Raw genomic sequence first — 20,010 nt, 5'->3', positions numbered from 1 at the left:
CAGGATATGTCACACTGCTATAATTTGCTTAGTGATACATCCCTTTATTGTTTGCTCAGCTTCCATATGAGTTTCATTTCAAATTGACATTTGGCCTTTTGTCTTTTTATGGCAAAGCAACCAGAATAATATTTAATTACAAATTCTCTGTTTAATCTATAATTTTAAAAATAGACCAGAGTTGAGTTCTGCAGTACTTTTCAAATAAAATAATGGTTTCACAAAAATCATGTTAGATTGAAGAAAACATTCATATCATCATCTCAGTGTTTCCTCAGTGACATAATTAGGTTCCATAAAACTTCTATGATTCATTATTTGTGGCAAGAGAGAAGAAAGATCCCCTCCCATTACATATCTGATAGATTAATGCTGTTTGCATTCCTCTTTCTCTCTCCAAAGGAAGTATTAGCAGCTTTTTTTTGTAGGGGGTAGGGGGAATAAAATATTTGTAAAATGGGTGAGGAAATGATTCTACATTTGCAATAATTGTGTCCTTAGATTTATCACTTCCTCAATCAAATTTCCTATAAAAAAACACAAAAGCTCTCAGATGCAGACAGCAGTTTTTTCACATTTACTGTTTCTAGGGTCCCATTTTAATGCTTTTTGGAAACCTATTGCTCCACTGGTAATGGATTTTCTCACTCTGCCAAGTCATCTGACAGCTAGTTGATAGCCAGTGATAAGCTAACATACATATGTGCTAGACAGGTGCTTGCATGTGATTGAATTAGCATTATGTGCATTCAAACTCTATTTTTCACACCTTGAAAGTAGACAATGAGGAAACAATCAGCAATTACAGAACCTGAGATATGAAAGGTTACAATGGATTCTCAGTCCAAAGATCTTCCTGAGCTGACAGAGTATTTTGCTTGTCTAGATTGATAAATATGGAAATTCAGCTGCCTGATTTCAGGTGACTCAATAGCTGCCCGTGTCTTCCATGCTTTACAGTCTCAACTGCATTTCTCACTGGGTGCTAGCTATTCAGATAATTTGGGGGCATGAGAAAACATATTGTCAATGTCACAATATGTTGCTGAAAATCTTAAAGATTTTCAGAAAAATGTTCCTTTGGCAATTTCCCACAGCAACCCAAGCTCCTTAAAATCACAGGTTTCATGTTTTCTACAGTCCTGCTGATCCTCATCCAGAGCTTTTCCTCACTCTTTCTTTCCTGTTTGCTTCTGCCACAGCCCACTTTTGGAAAATATTGTTCTGACCATGAAAAAAAGTCTTTTTCTAGAAAATTCCTAGGTTTTGCTCTCTCAGAAAGCACTATACTTGGTTGCCTGAGACACTCAGGCCAACAAACAAAACGCTTTATTAAAAAATTGATGTGGGAGGGGACATGATTTGGAACATCAGGGTCTGCACTGTCAGAGCCACTCTTGTGCTATACCAAAGGTCCTTCTCTCCCTTCAGCTTTGCCACTGTACACATCAAAGATCCACTGTTTTAAAGACGTTTCTGTGGAAGCTTTAAGAGTCTTGTAATTTTCTCACTGACAATTTTTGGTCAACTGCACAAATTATTCACCAATTATTATGAATTCTTCAGAGAGGCTTGAAAAACAGTTGTATGTTTTGTGCTTCATTGTTTATTTAAATTTGTCGTGCCTTTTGTGCCTTTTCTCCCACAACTTTCTTTTCTGTCACTTGCTAGTGTGTAAAGCTGTTTCCATCACTCAGTAACATATTTATCTATTGCAGCGATAAAAGGACATTCTACCATCCTTTCAAACTGTCATCTGCTTAAAAGAAATGTCAACAGTGCCAAAATACATGATGCTCATCACATTGACACTTCAGAGATACAATTAAATTGCTAGATTAAGACCCATGTGGGTCAATTTTTTCATGCATTACAGCTAAATAAAGTTGAATGCTGCAAATGGAAAATGCCTCTTACTAAGCACTTAACATAATCTCTTTCTATTACCTCAGACACCTAGAGAGAACACACATCTTGCATTATCTCACTGAAGTACTCTCTAAAGGTCCAGGAAAATGTCAGATTAAAGGGCCACTGTATGGATTTTCCTACCAGTGCACAGAGATAATTCTCAGCACAGCTGTGGTGTGGAGACCTGCGGAAGGATGGAGGTGGATTTCAGAAGTCAGGAGAGTCACCTCAAAGTGCTGTTCTGTACCCAAACCAGGCCTCCTCAGCCCAAATGGTCTTTCAGTGAGTGATTCACATAAAGCCCCAGAGAAGGCTGGTGAGATAAATAAGATTTTGCTCACCTCTGTAGGTCTATTCGAGTATCTCAACTAAGTTTTTGTTGCAGCTCTGGCACTTTTAGTACCCTAGTTATTTGATATTGAACACATCTGGTTTACAGACAGGGTCCTTTTCCAGGTTAGATGGATGTTGGCAAGTTGAAATGATGACTATATGATTCCCTTTCTACATCCTATGTGCAGTTGTTTTTACATGGGCCCCCTTCACATGGACCTCCTTCCCAAATATAGTTTATTTACAGTCAAAGCAAGTCATACAGTAGTCTATGGATCTTGCAATTGCATGGCCAGTGTCTACTGGCATGAATAGAGCTCTCCAAGAAGAGCCCATCCACATTCTTCCCTCAGGTCTTTGGACATTCCAGCAGCCCCAGGATTCTTCCTGTGCCCTCACCGCAACATGGTGGCATTGGATTCCTGTCCAGGACCTTCCCAATTGGAGCATGACTGACTGGAGTTTCCCTCTGCCACCCAGCAGCAATGAGGACCCTCCGGTGGAGGTGAAGAGAAAGGAGACTGCTCCCTGTAAGTCAGGGAATAAAGCAGTCGGCCGCTCCCAGAGGAAGGATGACATAGTTTCAGTCCAACATATTGCCAGTTTATAAGTCCATTCCTGCAAAATCCATTTCTTTATCCAGTCTTCCGCAGCCTATGGTACCTGTGGACACCCCGTCACAACACAGTGTCATACATAATGTAGAGGGCAGACAAAAGCCAGGCAGGCCACCCCCCAAAGACCTGCCAGACTCTACTTAGCATCACCTGTGGGCACAGGGCAACAATCCTTAGATTCAATTGCCAAATTTTTTTTTCACCTAGAAGAGAACTATTGAGTGGTTGGTGAAGCCAGTCCATAGGGCTGGAGGAAGTAACCATAACACAACACTGGGGCAGAGGCTAAGTTGGTTACCCAAAAGGGCATCCAGTGGAATCACGAGGAGGTGTAGCTCCTGCAACAAGCTCAGCTTGTTATTACAGCCTTATTTTAAGAAAGTCATAGTTACTGCTGCCAATTGACATACAGATTTCAGATTTCCAGTCTACACACAGATTTCTATATATGACAATGCAAGTGGAAGGATGAAAAAGGGAGTGGGATCCTGCTGTACTAAAAGCAGTAAACAGTTACAGTAGCTGCAAGAAATGGTGACTCAAAGCCAGCAAGAGGAAAGACAAGAGAGCTGCCAAACATCAGCTGAAACTATTGTAGAATTAACCTGTGTCTTCTGAGGAAACTTTAAAATAATGTGCCTCATATTCAAAAATCTACCTTTACAGAAAAAAAAAGGGGGGGAGGGAAAAGGAACTAAGAATACAGGGTTCCTCTAAGAGAAAGTGACTTTGATTCAAATCTTATAGAGAGAACTGAGATCCCATTACTGGAATAGAGATTACCTTTTTTTTCCCCTTTTCATTTTGTATCTCAAAATGATTTTTTTTTGTTCTAATTAAAGGTGCTGCACTAACAGCACAGAGAAAAAAAATACAATCCCTCTGCCTTCAATGACAGAACAAATCCAGCAGAGACAGCAATATTCTTTGAGTCAGTCTATCACTGTGTCTGAAGTCTATTCATCAGTGATCACTCCCAGGGCAAGAATTTGTGCAGATGTGTTATACAGTGCAGTGCAGCCATCAGTGCTAACTTGGGATCTGTCAGCTGGGTACAGGTTGTGCACTGCTTTTTCGGCAGCCCCAGCAGTCAGGGCTCTCGTTGCAAATATGTGCCTGTTAATAGCACCCAAATTAGATGAATCTGCACTCACTTAAGTGCAGCTGATCAGCACCAGCCTGCCACGTGGGCTATACCTTCTTGTGGATAGCCAAAAATCAGCCTGGTGGAGGGGATCTTCTTTAGCACAGAATTTCCTCTGCTAAGTCAGTGTTGCTCCCCAGAAAGAAAAAGGAAAAGGTTTGACAGACAAACCTATAATGCCTGTGTTTGTGTATTACCGTTTCCAGCTCATTGTGGGCACATCATTAGTACCAGACCATGGAAAAGTAGAAGAGGAAAGCCATTCATTTTTCTGAAGCCATTGAGCATTAGGAGCCCATGGAGTCCACATCTTTAAGTTTGTACTTATCAATTGCTTTGAATAAGAGCCTGAATTTCTCTCTGTATCTTCACTATTACTTGATCTTCACATAATTCTGCAAGGACAAAAGACCTGGGGAGGGAGACAGGTATAACAGAGCTGGAAAGTTGCAATACTAGCAAAAAGAGCATGCCAACAGGAAACATCCTTCAAAATCTCTGCTATGACTCCTTTCCAGGGGGAGCAACCAATTAGCTAAAAATGCAAATTATTCAATATCACAGAGCTAGTGCTGTAAGAAACAAGTGTTCTGACAGCTGTTTGATCACTTGGTAACCCATGGGGAAGTGGATCATCTGCACTTTCCTGTAACCTGACACTGCATGATTTTGAAATTTTGACCTCAAGTAGAAGTGCCAAAGACTTTTGAAATTTCTACTTATAGTATCCAGATAAATAGGAGCAAAATTAAAATTAAAGTACTCTAAAATACCTCACCTGTAATCAATAAAACTCAAACACGTGGCTGTTAATTTCTATTTTAGGAATTAATGCTAGGTTTTCTTAGGTATTCTTGGACAATTGTCCTCTCATTTTTTCACTCTAAAAGAAAAAAAGTAAATTAGGAAAAGTATAAAATTATATCCAGATATTAGAAGAAGTGCAAAGAACTAGTAAATCACCTATTGGAAAAGAAGACACACTCTAGATGATCTCTGATTTGTAGGGCAGAAGTAAACAGTGCCATATACTAGGTTTTGCTTGTCCAGCCTAGGGCCTGCTCATGCTGGAACTTCCCTTTGGCTCAGGTGACCATGTTTCAATTACAGAAACCAGGGTACAGAGCTGGTGGATGGATATCCTCCTGACATCAACAAGCAGCACTTCCTTGATCAGGATCCTTTATCCTGCAGTTTAGTGATGGCATACTTAGAATGTGCCCAATATTTTTCAGTCCTATACGCTCTGTATTCTTTTGGTATTCAATTTTGAGCATGTATAAAAAGACTTGCTATTTTAATTTTGAAATGGAAAAAAAAAAACAATAAAAAAGAAGAAACACTTCATCCATCAAACAATGAATGAATTTCCCAGGAAATTGCCATGCAGGGATCTACTAAGAGTAAGATAAATTTACAAAAAGAAGTCTGGTCAATGGGAAACTTGAGTATGCCAAGTGATTGTGTTTGTTGGGATGGATGTGTAGCCCTGCACTGATGCATTTAGCTGCTTCTGTAGGAACACATTGGCCTCATAGCTGGATGCTCTCCACAGAGATCATATATCATATATCATAGAATGGTTTGGGTTGGAAGGAACCTTAAAGACCATCTAGTTCCAAGCCTCCTGCCGTGGTAAGGGACATCTTCCACTAGACCAGGTTGCTCCAAGCCCCTTCCAACCTGACCTTGAACAATTCCAGGGATGAGGCATCCACAAGTTCTCTGGGCCCAATCCACAGCTGACTGGGAAGATAACTCATCCTTAGCTCCACCTCAAAGGATGGGTCAGTCTGTGCAAAGTACTGACATGTTTTTCCCATGTCCTCCTCTCTTGCTAGGCTGAGCTCATTCAGAGGATGGCCGCCACGCCTGGGTCTGGGCCCAGGAGATGCAGAGAAACGCTCATGAAATGCTTTTGGGCTTTAAACCTGATTTTGGTGCTTGAACCCCCCTGTGTGGTCAGGTCTCCCATGGTCTACCACCCCGACATCAGAAATACAGAGAAATAGAGGTTGTTACTGGGAGTACAAATGGCACCAAGAGTTTTAGCTACCTGAAGGTAAAGCAATTGAGGAGCCTTGAGGAAAGTGGAATGTCAGTGGCACCTACATGAAGCCTCATGCCTAAATGCGATCATGAATTTAGGATCCACTTACAATTACCCCTGCCATTCGGGGCAGAGGTAGCACTCAAAAGACTTAAATTCTTGCATGAATCCATAGCCAAACAGGAGGCAGGGAGGGACAGAATAACAACTTGCTATTTTGTCCTTGCACCTGCATGCTCTGTTTTCCATGGGTGAAAAAGAGGACCACTCATTGCTATGCACTGACTGCTGACAGGCAGGAAACATGACTTCCTTGGCGTCTTATTACATAAGAAACACATCAGCAGAAATTAAGTTGCTCCTTGACAAAATCCATGGTGCCGTGTGTCACTTCTGACAGAATAGCCATCTCCATAAGCTTCATTTGAAAATGAGAGAAAATGATTTTTTGGGGATGGCAGGATGTTCCAGCTGCTGCAGATTAGACAAGTCACCTTCAGCACACTCTGTATGCCAACCTGAACAGGCAGTAAAGAGAAAGTGGATGATGAAGCACTGCTAATTTGCAAAACACTTAACCTGTATGCAATTATCATATATAGTGCCTCTAGCAGATCAGCTCTGCCACTTTCTGCTCTTACAAAACAGCAGACCCATGCTGGGGATCGCCACAGGACTATAGTTTCATGCAAATGGATTAAAAATGTAGGATGCTGTGTAATTTTCCACAAACCTGCTTATTTAATTGGTGCTGCCAGAAAAGGCAGTACTCCTCATTTCCTGAAGAAGTTAGAGAGACACAAAACAAAATAAAAGAGCATTTCCTTTCTAGGCAAAGGCAATTTGTGCAAATATTAGGGGTGAATGGGTGGCATTGAATTTTTTCTGTAGTTTTTTATCACAACAGGAGCCTAAGGTCATTAACTACAGATAGAATATACTTCCTATTGCACAGCTAAGATTACTACTAAATCAAAAACTGCAAGGTTTCAGAAAGTTGTAATGATTAGACTTTTTTATAAATCTGTTAACTAAAGTGGCTGCTTTAAGGAAGAACAAGTGGACTACCTGAACCACGAATCAATGGGTTTTATTTGTGTTTGAATTAAAACAAATAGTATAGAAATTAGGTAGTAGTTCTTTTCCTGCTTTTGCAGAGACATTAAAGAGTGCACCCTCTGGCATTTCTGTTGCATTTCTGATTTCTCAAATGCCCTGTTTTTCAGCTGAAGTGCTTTATCTGTATACTGAAAATGTGTAAGTGCAAGAGACTTACCTGAGCTCAAAGTCTCCAGTATGGGGGTTTTCTGAATTACAAAAGAGCTGGAAATGATCTTCAGGTCTGAGTTATGTGTTTACCAGCAGAAGATGTTTATTAGAATTATCCTTTCCTTATTGCTGTCCATCTGAACTACCTACGGGCCTTTCTTCTTTCCTGCCTATCAAGACCCATTCTGAGACAGATAAGTAAATTGCAGGTACAGTTTTGGTTCAGCTGCAAAAGAAAACACCACCCTCATAAATTCTGACAAATGCCAGGAGCTGTATTAACTAGCTCCTTTCATGTGGAGAAAGGGGACATATTCCCAGAGTCTGCTGTGTTACATGGATCTTGAGGGAATTGCAGCTCTGAGGTCTATTTTCTGAGGTTTTATCCAACTGCAGCAAGTCTCACCATCTCCGTTAGAATGGGAAATCTGCAGAGGCAATGTTACCAAAAAAAAGTTTTGGCTTATAATTTGTTATGCCCACAAAGGTCTTGGCCAGGTCTGTATGAGACAGGTGCATACCTGTCCCACAGCAGAGATCTGCTCATCCCACGTGTTAAGGCAATGGGATGTGCAGAGCCCACTGAGCAGTAGGCCCGAGGGGCTGACCAGGCATAGGCAGGTCTGCCAGACGTAGATTTAACCAACACCCCCCATCTCTGCAATTCATTATGCAGGCTCCTTGCACTTGGGGGAGCCTTTTTCATATCTCAAATTCTGTTGCTCCAAGCATTTCTTACAATGGCCTCAGACCTGACACAAGAAACCTTGTTTTCTGTGTGGTGATAAAGTGATACCCCTGAGGGAAACATGGTGATAATGCTCCTCCCACTGTTAAAATAGATTCTGGGTGTCAGGTATATCCTTTATATCAAAAATAAAAACTGCTGCAAGTGGAATCACCAGAAATGTCGTTTATACCAGGGATGATACCCTGCAGCTGTTCAGGGTTCCTGCATGAATCTTTCATTTGTTTGTGCTTGTTCCTCTTTGTAGTGATGAGACACAAATATTTAAGCATAACAGGCTGAAGGGCCTGGGTATCATCATTAAATAGGCATGGGCAGAAATGGTACCTGTGCCAGGTGATCTCACTTGGTATGAGTCTAGAAATCCTGCTGCAACTATTGAACATACACAAGAATTTGGCAGCAGACTCTCAGGGATTCATCAGAGGACTTTTGCTGCTTGAGCCACGTGAAGCTATGGCTGCTTCTGTGATAATAAAATTTCTATTCTCTTTTGTACACCTGAATGTTCATGTATTTATTCCCTTTATGCTCCTTTGGCTGGCACATGGCACCAAGGAAAAGAGGGGGAATTATTCATTGCTACAGCCTAGATGGGGAACTGAAGTCAGTGGGTGTTTTTATGAGGGGGTGCACTGAGTTCAAGGTCAGCTCATAGATGTGAACACCTTATTAGAGAATGGGATCCCTGTCTGCTTCAATGTCATAAGTGTAAAGTGGTTTTTCCTCCCTATTTTTTAAGCACTTCTATGTAGTATTTGGTTTTATTTCTGTTGCATAGTTTATGAATTTTAGAGTCTTCAAACAGCAGAAAGTTAGCTCTCCTGCCAGTTTAGCCTCACCATTCTGCTTTCTCCAAACAAACCAGAATGTCTGTCTTACACCTGGGAGTGTGGGTGTCTGTCTAGCAGCAGCTCCTGGCCCACATGAGAGTTACCACTCACTGCAGCTTTCAGGAGTAACCAGACCAGCTAAACACTACTGAACAGCTGCCCTGGGGTCAAACAAGTCTCTCCTGGCTCTGCTGCTCAGCACAAAGCCATGGTCTCAGTATCAGTGCCATGTGCCTGACTAGACCACTTCTGCTTGAGTGACGGCCAGCAAGTATGTCTCTTCAATAATTTTATCCAAAGACTCTTATTCTTCACCTTGGCTTACTTTCTGTCACTTTTTTTTTCAGTCAAATATGAAGAAGACAACAAGTAACTCTTGGTATTTTTATTAATTTATTTCTTGTCCATGAATCCAGTAAACCTCCCAACAGCTTTCAGTTTTGATGGGCCCAGGGATGAGAAAACACTTCCCTAGGTGTTCTGGACATGCTCTGTTCAGACATGTTCTGAACTCTAGCTTCAGCCTGCAATTACCTGCCTGGTGCAATATCTCCCTGCCTATGTTAACATTAAGATTTCATCCCAGTATTACCATCTAACAATGCCACAAACATTTACGCTCATTTTGAAGTCAAGAAAGGGCAATGATATTTTGCCACTGCAATAATGTTTGTGAAGCATTCATGAAAAATGACAGGCAGGGAAACAAGAATAATTGGAGCTAATGGAGACAAAAATCCACAGTTATAAAGATATATGGCACTTTAGAAAATTGATTTAGTACCTCTAGCCAAAAGCAAGAGGGAGAGCACATGATATCCAATCATTCACAATCTACTTATCATGAGTCTTCCTGATTGAATTGGTATCAGTATAAATCAGCAAAGTAATACAATTGATACCAACCATGCTCTACTGATACAAAGTCAGTGTGAGATCAGAATCAGTTTGAAGATATGGGTTTGAGTTACCTTGCTGCATGCTACTTGGTAACATAAAATATTAACATCATCATCATGGCTAGGCTTCGTGAACGAAGATTTGGGAAGGCTCTATCCACATTTGCTACAGGCACGCTGGTGGCTTATGAGGCCAATCCGTGACAGACATATCTGATTGCAAAAGGCACAGCAGAAAGATTCCTTAGATGGTGTATTCTGCAATACACGGTTCTTTCTGCGTTGCCTTTTTTCCTCGAGGGTGATCCTGCGTGCGTTCTCAAAGGAGACAGCTGCGTTATAGATGGTGTGTCTCCAGGCCTCCCGATTTGAGGCCAGAGTGGACCAGTTATGGTGATCAATATGGCCATGGCTGAGATGTTGTTTCAGGGAGTCCTTGTATCTTTTCTTCGGGGCTCCTCTCATGCGGCAGCCAGTGGCAAGTTCACCGTAAAGCAAGATCTTAGGGAGGCGGTGGTCCTTCATCCTGGAGACATGACCTGCCCAACGCAGCTGTGTTCTCATCAGCATGGCCTCAATACTTGTGATAGCTGCTTGCTCTAGAACAGAACAGTATTAACAAGTAATTTTTAAATCTACATGTGACTTAAAGCAAGATCAGATGTGCAGCATTTTGCAGCTCTTGTATCAGGACCTGATAAAAAAGAAAAGTTGCTTTAGTGTTTTCTGCAAAATAAAGAGTCATACTTGCTAGGTTATCAAGTTTGTTTTTCTTTGGAAAGGGTCTTGTTCCTAGCATTCGCCAAGCATCACTTGTCTCTTTTTTTTAAAACAGAAACTATCACTGCCCTTGATTTCTCAAGGAAAAGCTGAATTTCTTGACATGCAATAGAAACTTTGAAAATATTCAATATGGACAGGGGTGTTTAGGTATCGAATTAAAGCATAAGGCAGAAAACAGTTTGAGAGATTACCTAATACATTTCTAGTTGATATAATATGTTGAATTTGCTCTGTGCTCTGCTCTCCAGCCAGATTCTGGCAGTGGGAGCAGAACACATTATGCCATTTCTGCAAAAGTTCTATCATTAGATGCCTAAATATAAATGTAGTCATTTTGTTTCATATACTTGGACATTATGACTATTTATTTTTTACCAGTTTGTCTTAGTCTGGGTGTCGCTAAATATTACATATATATATATATATATATATATATATATATATATATATATAAAATTTGATATTTAACCTGTGATCATTGACTTAATTTATGTAACATATGGCTAAATTAGACAACTATTTTCTCCCATATGGTGCAATGGCCAGGAGGTTGGTAATTCAAGCATTTATTCATTTCATTGAGGCATTCCCTCTGTCAGAAATAGTTCTCCATCCATCCTTTTGCTGAAATTCCCTGAGGAGTAACAAGAGGATTTATTGGCTGATAATAATGGATATCATGACTGGTATCCCTTGAGCATTCAATATCTGACACACACAACAGATTTCCTCCACTCTGAAAAAGAAAGTGTTTTGCCTGAGCACATCCACTTTGTAACGATGTGTGAATCTGTGGCATGCCCTTGTCATCTTTTTGAGCAGAAGCAGAGAATGCTGTTGAGCTTGGGGTTCAACAAGAAATTTTTGCATGTACATATTACTTCTCCCATGGCGTTTTCAAAAAAATGTACTTGCCTTTGATGATTTACAACCGAATTGTTTGTTTCTTTCTTCAAAGGTCTCTCAGAAGATATTTTTCTCTGTGTCCTCCTCTTTCTTGCAAGAGAAATACATCTTAAACTAAGCATGCTTCACAGGGCGATTTGCCATCTCTAATAGTTTGTCTTCCACTGTCAGTGATTGTTAAAAACAATGAAAAGAAATTGGGAAGAAAGGCAGATATTTGGTCTCTTAGCACTAAAAAGCCAGTAAATTCACTGTACAGGAATTTAAGAAAAAAGATTATTCAAGCAAAATATAAACGAACCCACTAATTATGCACAATCCATACATTTTCAGGAAAGATTGAGAAATAACTGCTGTTAAGAAGCCAAGCTTTCAAATTAGGCAAAGTTCAGTGAGTATACTGTTCTTAAGATGAAACTTTCAAAATCTTCAGTTCCATATTATGCCACTTTCTTGAAATTACAGTGTTAACTTGCATGAGCGAACAGCATTAGGAAGATGTGAAAGAAAATGAAATAAAATTGTTTGGAGACAATGACTGTCATGAACTCAAAATATCTTTTTTTCAATTTTGTGAGGTTTTGTTTTGCTTCTGAGAATTTTTCTTCTTTTCCAAAAGGTGCGAGCTGACTAGTAATAGCACCAGAGTATTTCACTGTCCCCATTCATCCCATTTTAATATATGTAAATGTCATGCCACACTTTGAATTGAATCACTTGCTCTCTATCCAGCCATCCACCCATCTGTTTGAATTGTTTATGGTCAGTGGAAGGGGGCCTACAGTTTGGTATACAGAAACTTCTCTCTAGTGTTTAAAACAAGACTATTCCACCAAACTATTCATCACAGTGTGGCAACTATGCAGCTGTGAGGATAGAATCATTTAGGTTGGAAAAGATCTCTGAGATCATCAAGACCCTCTGCTTTGGTGCATGTCTGTTGGGCATGGTGGTCTCAAAGTGGTGTCTGAGATCTGTGGGGCATTTATACGCTACACTACCTCAGCCTTAGACCTGCAAACCATTATTTTATCCTCTGGACTATGGCACAGCTCTGGAAATGGCCTACCATGATAGCAAGCATGGAAAAGTAGTGATCTCTTACTGTCAGTTGCATCTTTACCACCAGTATCTTGACATGAACTGAGGGCTCATTGAACAGTTGAGTGAATGACGTTTCAAAACTAGATTTGTTCATGGCGTCCTACTAACACATGCTAAGTGTGCCCTTAGCTAATTTGCAAGCACATCCTAAACCTGTCCACACGGTCAAAATAGATAACCATGTCTCATATGAAAGACAGTAAGAAGAGAGAAAGTAAGTAATTGAGAACTAAAGAAAGACAGTAAGTGACTGAGAACTAGTAGCTCATGCCTCCTCTCTGCTGTACCTTGCTGCATGAGCATCCCTAGTAAGCTGAAGTTATTGGCCCATCTCTGCCTTTGATTTTTGATTGCCCTTTCAAAGTGGTCACAGTCCCAGCTAGCATCTAGCACAGGGAGTGGGAACATACATTCATGCATCTAATATATCTATTCTGTATGTTTTGTTTGGGGGTGTATATATATATATACACATTCTGTGTAGACACCGATGCTCTCTGTGTAACTTGAAGATGGCATTCTCTCTTCAACCCTGGCCCCTCCGTCCATCTCCACAGAGTGATTCAAATGGGAAAAACAACACTATTCCAGGGAAACAGTACCTGTATGTACAGATTAGACAAGAATCTGAACTGGCTGGATTGATGGCTCAGGCCAACTTTATAAGATTCAACAGGGTCAAGTGCCAGGTCCTGCACTTGGGTCATAACAACCCCAAACAATGCCCCAGGCTTGGGGAAGAGTGGATGGAAAGGTGCCCAAAGGAAAAGGATCTGGGAGTGCTGATCAACAGCTGGATGAACATGAGTCAGCTTGTGCCCAGGTGGCTAAGAAGGCCGATGACATCCTGGTCTGTATGAGAAATAGTGTGGCCAGCAGGACCAGGGCAGTGGTTGCTCCCCTGTACTTGGCACCAGTGAGGCCACACCTCAAATCCTGTGTTCAGTTTTGGACCCCTCATGACAAGACAGACTTTGAGGTGCTGGATCATGTCCAGAGGAGGGCAACAGAGCAGGTGAAGGGTCTGCAGCACAAGTCTTATAAGAAGCAGCTGAAGGATCTGGGAGAAAAGGAGGCTCAGGGGTGAACTTCTCATTCTATGCAACTACATGAAAGGAGGTTGTAGTGAGATCAGTGTTGGTCTCTTCTTCCAAGTTACAAGTGATAGAACAAGAGGAAACGGTCTCACTTTGTGCTGGGGGGGGCCTCACATTGAATATTAGGAAAAATGTTTTCACCTAAAGGGTTGTCAACCATCAGGCTTCCCAGGAAAGTGGTAGAGTCACCATCCACCATTTAGAGGATGTGGTGATGTGGCACTTGGGGACAGGGTTTAGTGGTGGACTTGGCGTTGTTGGGTTAATGGTGGTACCCAGTGATCTTACAGGTGTTTTCTATTCTAAATTGTTCTATGAATTTATAATCAGGGCATGGACCTTAGTGGAAGGCAGCCTTTGAATATTTCCCCCTACCTCAATGTTTTGTTCTTTTCTCTCGGTTTTGAGAAAAAACTATAGAGCATAAAATTATAAGTCTCTATGTACCTGCTAGGATTTTTTTTAACTTCTGTAGTAAGATAACCATTTCTCCAGGGTTATAATTAGCTGATTTTCCTCCATAGGCCATCTGTGCTGATGGAGGACATGGTTCTTTGCATTAGCACTTTTGAGCAATACCCAAACAATGTCTTTCTGTTAAGACTTACGTGCCCCAAATCCAATTTTTTCCCAGAAAATTGGAGGATTTTAGAGGAGAAGCATAGGTCCGTAGGTGATTTAAAATCTGTTTGTGCAACACTGAACTGTATGGTAACTTAAAAATCAATAAATTAATGGCATTCAAAGGTCATTTTTTAAACAGAAATTGGTATTAACTTATTGCCATGGTCATTGGCTGCGCATACAAGAAAGAATAACAGGTACAATAGCACTTGAAAAATGAAAGTGTGTTTATCTCTTTATGTAATGCAAATATAATAACTTGCACAAAATGATTGATTAGTGTGATGGAGCTCAGAGTGGGTGTCTAATAGATGATGGATATACAAAATATGAAACTGAGAACAATTTTCATGTTCATTTAACTTATTCTTCAAAGTGTTTAAAATTAGTATTAAAAACTAAATTAGGGGGAATTGTCAGGATTTGGTTGAATGATGCTCACTCAACACAGATTATCTGTCACTGGGCTACAGGTTATTTGTTGAACTAATGATCTAAAACATGAGCTAATCAAAAATAATATAAGCTCAAAAGTGATCATAAAAGAAGCTGATAGCAGTATGACAGACAAACCACTCTGTGAGAACAAAATAAGCATGACCAATGTGTACTAGGCATCAAGGGGGTTTGGCAGCACAATTTGTCATTGGATTTCTGTTTCTCACAGATATTCATAATTAATGGTAAGCCATTTTCAGCTCCTTGAGTCTCTGGATAGCAAGTAAAAGCTCAGATAAAATCTTCAAATTAAATAGAATTGGATTTAGTCACTACAAATCAGATTGAGAAGGATATCATCATTGTTGCTGTGTTCCCGTTACAGTTGGTGATGCCACTGAAGCAGGAAAAGTGCCAGTAGGATATAGCAGGTACATAAACCTTGGGAAAGAGGAAGGTACGGATAAGAGCTGAAGTCTCAGGAGCAGGCAGACAGACACCATTTCTATAAAATGGTGAAGACTTTCCACTCCTTCTCAGGGCTGAGGTCAGGCACCACACCCTTGGGGATCTTAAGCAACCCAGAGTTGAGATTCAATCGATGTTGACCTTGAATGTGAAGGTTTCAGACAGATATCGCTCAAGGCGTACTGTGTAAACTCCTGTCAAAAAAAACTAAGCAAGTGGCATCTCAGAATAGCTTAGGAGATTGAAAATCTTTTTTCCTTTATCTGAGGCAGTTCTTGATAAAGTAGATGAGCCTTAGCAGCCAATAATACTCAGAGGACACTTGCAAATTACTTTGTTGAACGAGTCTGTTAGTGCATAATTGAGTAGAGCAATTACCATTTCTTGTTAGACCTTTGTGGCAAAATTGCTTATTTTTTCATGGATATTCTGGGGTTTTTTCATAAAATTTCTCAAAATTGATCATAAATCCTTGATTTTAGCTTTTTTTGATTTCCACTTTTCTGGGAAAATAGCTCTAGAAAATAACTTTTGTGCAGGGTTGGAGAAAAAAAAAACTTCAATAGGTTTTGAACTTGATTTTTGCACCTTTTACACTTTAAATTTTCTTTTGAGTTTTTTTTCAATCCTGCTTATGTCATCACTTTGACCAGAATCTCAATAAAAATTGTAGTTTATAATTTGATCTAATAGTGTTTGCTTAAAATAATAGCATGATATGAAATAAAATGTAACCTTTTGTAAGTGGATAGTTATACTGACTGAATGATACCTCTCAAATTACAAGACCAACTGAAAAAAAAGTCACCACCCAAAAGGACTGTCAACAGTCAAATCACCCAAAGATCTACTTTTAGCTTGCTGTAGTTTAATATTCTCATCTATGACACGGAAGAAAATATGAGTCATTTCTAGTACTGCTTTCAGATGGCACAAACATTACAGATTGGGAAATAATTACAAGGAGACGTCAATTCTACAGGATGATTTGAATGTCTTTTTATTTTGGGTCCACATAGATAGAAATCTCCCCTAAAGAGTTAAAGGCCTATGGACACATCTATAGGGCTGCAAAACTAGGTATCAAAGCCATAGAAGTGCTGTGAGGACTTGAGTAAGTCTGTCTTGGAAATGAGACTGTATTGTGTGCAATAAGTATGGTTTGGAATATACGCTGAGCAATAAAGGGAAAGCAAAATGCTGAATAACTGTCAATAAGTGAACACAGTCTATTTTAATCCATTGAACAAGACAGACATACTGTGAAAAAGTAGTTTGTTCCTTTACCATGACTTTATGGTTTAAACCTATCATATATGGTAAATTATGAAAGAATTAATGTGCACATATCCTTATGAATAGAACCCCAGCTCTCTCTGACTAACGAAGTTTAAAATATTGATTAATCATAGGCATCTGTACTGCTGTCAGGAGCTAGTATGTCTCAGTTTTCTGCCTTACCAAACTGGAGGTATTGATCCAAATCTGATGCCTAAAGTTCATTATTCTTTACTGCTCTGTTTAAAACATTTCGATCTTTTGCTCATAAGAAGGAAACCTCTGCATTTAACACAGATAACTGGCCTTGGCATGCAAAGCAATCAGTCATGAACATTGCATCCACTAAAAATTACTGGCTGAATTAGTAGGTGGATATTTGCAACAATGGTATTGATTCAAGCAAATGTAGTCCAGTTTCCAGACGATTCATTAACCAACAACTGTAATGAACATGTAAACTCTATAAATTAAAGTATTATCTCATAAAAGATCTTACCTGCAAAACTGCAGATTTCTTTCTGCACTGGGACTCCTGCTTCTTCAGTAGGGAGAGGTTATTTTAACTGACACAGTACAACATATCATAACCAATTTCTGAATTATATGAATCATAAGGAAGTACTAGTGAATGTTATGCTGAGGTTTCAAGGAGAAAAAACAAAAGTTACCTAAGTCCCTTTAACAGAAGCAAAATAAAGGTTCTAATGCTGAAAGATTCGATTAATATTTGGTTTTAGATGAATCTTTAAAAGCTTTCTTCACAGACTACTAGTGTCAGAAAGAAGAGGAATAACATTATCTAGCAGAAAGAAGTGACCCTTATTGAATTTTAATGAGTTTCAGGTACAGATTTTAAGAAAACAAATGGAAATATGCCAAGAAGTTAAGTTGAGAGACTCTTTGTGTTGTCTTGTGTGTCCAAAGTATACAAGAGAGGTGATTGATCTGGTAAGATGTTTGAAATGTATCATTCATAGCATGATCTGGGCTGCTAATATTTTATCTATCTCTACCCCGTTCTTTGCAAAACAACTAAGAGTAAAATTTACTTACATTTGTTCAACACCAAAGATGCTTTTATGCTAGGCAGCACAGAAGAAAGTAAAGAGATAATACTCAAGGGAGGATGAGGCATGGATTTATAGCAAGCCACATAGAATTCATCAGTTTGCTTTGAAACCTCCCATTGTTAAAAAAAATTGAGGTGACATGGACCTCTAATACTATCCACACTTAAAAAATACCACGCTATTCCAACATGGTTCCTTGTGACACATGGCTTACTGCTGCTGATAGATGTTGTACAAAAAAGAATGCTTGTCTTCCTCCAGGTCCCAAAAAGAAGGGGATAAAGGGAATATTTTCCTTATGGGTGTCAAATTGGGAAAAAAAACCACCAACCAAAACCAAACAAAAACCCAAATGAAACAAACAAAAACCAAAACAATAAAAAACCCAAACCAACCAAACAAACCCAAACCCACAGAAAACTAGTGTACATGAGTGTGGTTTGTCTCACTGTGGCACAAATGACTCTGCCTCTGCCCAACGGGGACAGAATGGGAGATCTCCAAGAGATGCACAGGCAATGTCCCTGAAAACCTCTTAGGCTCAGCTAGAAAGCTTGTGCTCATAATGGACTTGAAATCTGATGTTACGTAATGTTTACTGCTCACTGTCAGCTTTGTTAAATTTTGGTGGGAATGAGGACTGGGAAAACCACCCCTGTCAGGTGATACTTAGGGAAAGCAAAGGTATGTGTTGGAAGGAGAAGCAATAGGAGCTGAAATGTGAACCCGAGAAGATCACAGTCAAATAGTTTGACTGGGAGCCATCACAGAGCTCCATAAATGCCCTTACAAATTTAGCTCAAAATGTCTAAGGCATTTTAAAACGTTCCACAGTCACTTAAGATCTAGATTGGGGGATTTTTGTGTTTGTGGAGTGTTGTTACAATCATATCCTGGAAGCAAGCTTAAGCCAACCATCCTAGTAAGCAAGGGTTTAGAAAATGTCTGTATGGAATGAAATCACTCCCAGATGAAAACACAAGTACACATTATGGCAAGGAAGTGCTTCAGTGTCATTGCCATGCAGGTCTGTTCAGCTCCTTAGACATGCATTGCTGTATCTGTGTTTTCTTCCTCTCCTCTAATTGCATCAAAATTGGGTTAAAGCATCATGTTTTGCCAAACAAGCTCAGCAGAACAGGGAATTATTGCCCTCTGTACAACATTAAATTACAGATATCAGATGTTGCAAATATTGTAACTCCACAATAAAGCTACCAACATCAGGTAGTGGGGATACTCTTAATCCTTATAAAACTAAAGAGAGCGAGTGAGAGCTCAGCTCCGTAACAGTAAGAGAAATGTCAGAAGTGTGTCATAAGATAGTGTATCTTATATATTTATAAACTATCATGAGGGTAATGAAAATTCATCTCAAATTTTCAATTCTTTGCCTTTTTTCTTTTTTGAGTGTTCATCCATGGCATTGGGTGGTAAAATTAACTAACATTCATTATGCCTGTCAAAGTTATGACACTGTATAATAAAATGTCCTATAAAACTATCCTTATTCCTTTATATTGATTACTATGTTGTTGATTACTATGTTGTTTCTCTGATTGATGAACATGTTGTTAATCTATTAATTTTAATCATCAAAGTATAAGCATATATCATTTGCTTTTGTACATACATATACACAGTACTATTTTGAAATAGCTATTAGATTAAATATTGTCTAGAGTTTAAGATTATATTTATCCTAATTTTTTTTCCTTTGAAAATGTTCTGTCCCATTTTGAACAAGGGTGTGTTTGTGTGTGTGTCCCTACTCAAAATAAACCAAACAAAAACTCACAACAACAACAACAACAATAAAACATAGAAAAATTCTGGAGAAAAACAATATCTGATATGAAATATTGTAATTTTTCTTGCAATTACTTAATAAACTAAACCCTCTACAGAGTCATGGCGAGTCTTGAAATATGTATGAATACTCCATTGCTTGTATTGGATTTTGCTGTGATGTGAAATATGGGATGTGAAATATCCTTCCCTTTCCTCCTGCCACTGCCCATTGGGAAGTAGGGTTAAAATGCTGTTGCTGACACTCTTGTTAGTATTTGAAATACTGAGACATTTGAGAATGCAGAGAGCTGTTTCCTTGAGCTCTACAAATGCTTGTATGTATCAGATGATATATTGATATCACTATAGACTGCCAATTTACTTGCAAATTGTAATTTGATTTTTTACTTTAAAGGCAAAAAGGAAGTCCCAGTCCAGGATCAGGCAAATCTATTGAGGCACATTCAACCAAGAAGGATTTTTCCTAAAATGGAACAGATATTTGACTGCAAATTCCCAAAAGGCATTAAAGTATTCATGACTAGTTCTACCACAGTATTTCCCACAGAGAGTCTTTTACACATGAAGAATATGCATTATGCAAGTATATTTTTCTTTATTGCTTGGGCCTTCCCATTTACTAA

General features: G+C 39.3%; 1 protein-coding gene across 2 annotated transcripts in view; it reads left to right on the top strand.

Annotated features, from left to right (window-relative positions):
• LOC135410240 (uncharacterized) overlaps nucleotides 1–20,010 on the top strand; it is a 370,146-nt gene that overhangs the window by 245,925 nt on the left and 104,211 nt on the right. The window lies entirely within an intron of this gene.

Source organism: Pseudopipra pipra, chromosome 2 (genome assembly GCF_036250125.1).
Source record: "Pseudopipra pipra isolate bDixPip1 chromosome 2, bDixPip1.hap1, whole genome shotgun sequence".
In the NCBI taxonomy this organism is placed as follows: Eukaryota; Metazoa; Chordata; class Aves; order Passeriformes; family Pipridae; genus Pseudopipra; species Pseudopipra pipra.
This window is presented reverse-complemented; position numbering and strand designations above follow the sequence as displayed.